This window comes from Arvicanthis niloticus, chromosome 21 (assembly GCF_011762505.2).
Source record: "Arvicanthis niloticus isolate mArvNil1 chromosome 21, mArvNil1.pat.X, whole genome shotgun sequence".
Taxonomy (NCBI): Eukaryota; Metazoa; Chordata; class Mammalia; order Rodentia; family Muridae; genus Arvicanthis; species Arvicanthis niloticus.
This window is the reverse complement of record NC_047678.1, coordinates 47,952,096-47,957,035: the sequence shown is the minus strand read 5'-3', so window position 1 is coordinate 47,957,035 and position 4,940 is coordinate 47,952,096.

Sequence of the window (4,940 nt, the reverse complement as noted above, 5' to 3'; positions counted from 1 at the left end):
TTGATTCCCATCCATCACTCATCGTAGGTACCTGGCTGTGTGGAGACATCCTGAGCCAGCCTTGCACTGGGATGATGGTAAAGGATGTGGGGAGATGCTACAGGGAGAGGAAGGAGGACAGGCAGCTGATACGGGCATCACAAATCATTTCACTTTCCTGAAAGAACTTATTTCTTTCTCATCTGTATGGCTGTGATGGTTTGTACATGCTTGGCCCAGGGAGTGGCACTATTTAGGAGGTGTGGCCTTGTTGGAATAGGTGTGTGCATGGGCTTTCAGACCCTCGTCCTAGCTGCCTGGAAGTCAGTATTCTGCTAGCAGCTTTCAGATAAAGATGTAGAACTCTTAGCTCCTCCTGCACCATGCCTACCTGGACACTGCCATGCTCCCGCCTTGATGATCATGGACTGAACCTCTGAACCTGTAAGCCAGCCCCAATTAAATGTTGTCCTTATAAGAGTTGCCTTGGTCATGGTTTTTGCTCACAGCAGTAAAACCCAAAGACAACGGCTTTTAAATTTCAGAGTCCCTACTGAGGGTCACTGATCAGGGTCCTGCAACCTTGGGCTCATTTTATAGGTGACTGTTACAATCTTTATTCTTTGTTAGATATCCACGTCTTCACAGCATTCTGTAGCTATAGGAAGCTTATATCAGATTTAGCCATGTTTTTAAATATCAAAAAGAACTTAAATTCAAACCATTCCTAATCTATAAACCATGATTAGATATGTCTTCAGTTATTACCCTTTCCCCCCACATTAACCCATATAAGAAGTGCCTGCCTTGGTTTGCCATAGAGATATATTTTATTAGATATTTATTTGTAAAGTAAGACTGGACTGTTCTAATTTTAATACATTCTGATCTTGGAAATGACATTTTTTCTGACAGACGATATCTTATAGGAGCTGTGTGATGTAGGAGGGGCAGGGAAAGAGCTGATGGTACTCCCGACGTTGTGCTGTACACACATGTATGTATGTACATGTACATGCAGGCATACACTCAGCTCCATGAATGGGGATAAGTGCAGCAGAAACCCAGCCCTCGCAGGGTCCCCCTTGACCTTCTTGTGACATTGTGTCTCACAGGTCCTTTAATGCCACAAAACTACAAGGACATCCATCACTTGTTATCACTATGGCAACAGGCCTCAGATAAACACTGAGCCTGTGGTAAAGCAGGATATGACATCAGCAGGGGCATTTGACACATGATTCTGCTCTCACCTCATGACAGACAGGAAGCAAAGAGAGGGGAAAGGACCAAGATAAGCTAGACCCTTCAAAGGCATGCCTCCAACTACCCGTGTTCTTCAGTACCCCACGGTAGTCTGGTGAATTATAAATCTATCGACAGATTAATCTATCAGTTAGGGCAAAGCCCTAATCACTCTCTAAACTTGACCTGCATTGGAGACCATGCACTGAACACATGAACCACGGAGACATTTCATATGCAATCATAACAAAACACTATAGGGCATCTAATTTGAAGACAAGGAGTCAGATGTATAAATTAGCCTAACATAGATGTAGATTAAAAAAAAAAAAAAAAAAAAAAAAAAAAAAAAAAAAAAAAAAAAAAAAAAAAAAAAAAACAGCTCATTTGTTTGGGTGTCTTACTCATTCTGTCATGTAAGCCAGGAACCTGGGAGACTGTTCACACCTATCTCACACACTCTCCTTAGCATACCAATGATACTTCTTTGATGTCTTCACTTTAACTATGGCTCCATACTCCAACTATTCCAGTAGCCCCACTGACTAATGCTCTGGTAGTCGAGCCCAGCATGTTCTCCAGATTCCTCCACTTCCGCTTGCCATCTTTTAAGATGCAGAATTTATCACGCTTGTGAAATGTGCATATGGCTTTTCATTGAATTATTTGATTAGTTATTAGACATAATCATCCAATGTGCTTCGATCATATCCAACCCATCTCACAACTCTTCCCAGATCCACCCTCTCTTCAAACTTTATAGCCTTTTGTTAAAAAAAAAAAAATCAAAACCAAAAATTGCCAGTCACTTTTGGATGTTTGGCCTTCCATGAAGCATGATTGACTTCCAAGGACTTCACTGAGTGAAAACTAACTCTGCTGTGCCAACAGCTAATCAATTGCTAATAGTTCCTAGGTTAGGGGTGAGACCTATGCTCCATGCCAGCATTTTGTATGGTTTTGAGCGTGCACAGGTCTCTGAAACTATTGCTATCACAACTGCTGTGCAGATATATATATATATATATATATATATATATATATACACATATAATATACACATATATATACACATATATAGCTGCATACTATTTCCAGATAAAGTTTCCTCGTAACCATTCTCTGCCTCTGGTTTATGGCCTTCCTGAACCTGTTCCACAATTATCCCTTAGGGCTTGAGAGGAGGTGAGAAATTATGCATGACGCCTTTCTAGGGGGTGAGCATTTGTAAGTCTTTTATTTTTGCGCCTTTGCCAGTTGTGAGTCTCTGTGATGATCAGCACCTACTGCAGATAGAAGCTTCTTTGGTCAGGGCTTGAAACGATGCCATAACCTCGGATGTAACAATAAATCAGTCACAGCTGATTTAAAAACTATGTCCATTTTGACAGAATAATAGTTGTAGTTTCTCTATGTCCTGTCTAACCATAGGTTCGGGCCCAGGATTGATGCCAAATATGGGCTTCATCTCCATGAGAAAGGACTTTAATCAGAAAGTCGTTAATGGTCCCCATGATGGGCATGCCACTTTTGCACCAGTGAGCATGTCCAACAATTATTACTGTATCTCACAGGGTTCACAGATAGGTCAAATGAACCATGACTTTTCATTTTTAGTGGCACCGTCTAGCAGATCTGAGGTTCTGCACAGGCTAGTTCCCTACCCACTTACTTAGTCACAGTCCCAACACCTACATCACTCACTCTCATCTCTACACTCTTCTGCAGCCCGGGTTTCAAGTAATAAGGCCATCTTCGGCTCTTTCACTTAGCCCTGGATTTCACTTTAGGTCTAGCCTCAAACTTTCCTATCAGCTTCCTTTGTTATATGCCCCTCGAACAGCACCAACACTTTTTTATTTATTTATATATTTATGTATTTATTTATTTATTTAATGTATGTGAGTACACTGTCGCTGTCTTCAAACACACCAGAAGGGACATCAGATCCCATTACAGATGGTTGCAGCCAGTGCTCTTAACCCACTGAGCCAATCTCCTCCAGCCACCCCTTTTATTTTTTGAGACATGATCTTCAGAGTAGCCTGTCCAGCCTTGAACTTATCATCATCTTTCTCAGCCCCCCAAATGCTGCTACTCCGATGCTATCATGTCTGGAACCAACATTGCCAAATAAAACGGCAAGGTTATAATTTTGAGTTATCTGAATTCTCTGATGGGTGTCCATCAAATCACAGTGGCCTACGCTTTGGAGCGGTGTCAATATTTGTACACATGAATGAAACATATGGCGAGTTTCTTTGTAAGTTAAAATTTTTTCGGGATCTCCTCTGAAGCATAAAATGTTTATGGGCACTGGTAAAAGGTTCTGAAACAGGAAGTGTTGGCAACTGGAGGAGAAGTGTCTGATGGAAACAGTTCCTCCTTGCAGAGCCCTTTGAGTTCTGTTTCAAAGTTATTTCCTGAGCCAACTCCTTAAAAGGAAGACACTCTCCAGCAGCAAAGACATGGCTTCATCCTAAAAATTCACATTAAGAGTGTTCATGTTGCGCCTTTCAACTCCCTAACCAGATGGAGGAATTCCTAAATGGTCTCCTCACTGGCTCACGTCAGTTGACTTTCAGGCTGTCTGATAAATCCAGTGGTGCAAAAAACTTCATGTGTGTTTGGAAGTGGCCTCAGGACAGGCTATTGCCCTGGAGTGACAGCTGAACTGTAAGATTCAGCAGCTGTTTCCCATTGTAGACACTGGAGTCTAAAAAATGACTCAAACACCTCCGGCTGGGGGGCAGTGGAGGTGAGAGAACTCCATGGCCTGGAACTTCTGCAGAGTTTTTGACACCTTGATCCATTGAGTCCAAGTTCCTTCACAGACAATTGTGCTTTTCCTGCCCCCCACCCACATCATCCCTCACCTGACTATGGACATCAGCATGACACACATCTCTAGCTTCGTCTCACCACACCACCATGTAACCACTCAATTCTTGGGGTGAGCACTCATCAATTCTAAACAGCACCATTATGAAACAACCCAAAGACCTGTGCTGGCTCCCTTCTCAGTCATCCCTAAGGTTCATTCTAAACCTTTCTCCAACATAACAGTTTTTATTGATTATTTGAAACTTTTACATCACGTAACCCTATCCACACTCAGATTCCCATGTTGGCCCCCCTCACACTTGTGACTTCCCCCCCAAAAAAAACAAAGAAGAAGAAGAAAAAGAAGAGGAAAAAGAAAGAGGAGGAGGAGGAGGAGGAGGAAGAAGAAGGAGAAGGAAGAGAAGGAGGAGAAGAAGAAAACAAGTCCAATTTATGCTGCAAATAGAGAGGGGGAGGGGGAATGGGGAGGGAGAGAGGGAGAGAGAAGGGGGAGAAAGAGAGAGAGAGAGAGAGAGAGAGAGAGAGAGAGAGGAAGAGAGAGAATAAATATGAATGAATGCCCTTGAAATGTCTCTGCGATAACTGAACCCTGTAAGAGGTTGGTCAGCTTCTTGTATCGTAACCTTAAGGAAGAACAGTGTTACATACATTTCTAAAACCCCCCAAACATTTGAACAACAGCCAGAATACGTGTTGCCTGAGTTTCAGGCCTACTCCTTCTCCTTCTTACTTATTCTTAAGGACAAGCACCACCAAAGAGGTATACACATGGGTGTGATGCAACCCCCCCTCCCCCCAATGATCAAACTGGCTAAAACAACTTTAGTCTAAGGATTAGCAAGGATCAAAGCAGAAGCCATTGGGACACACTG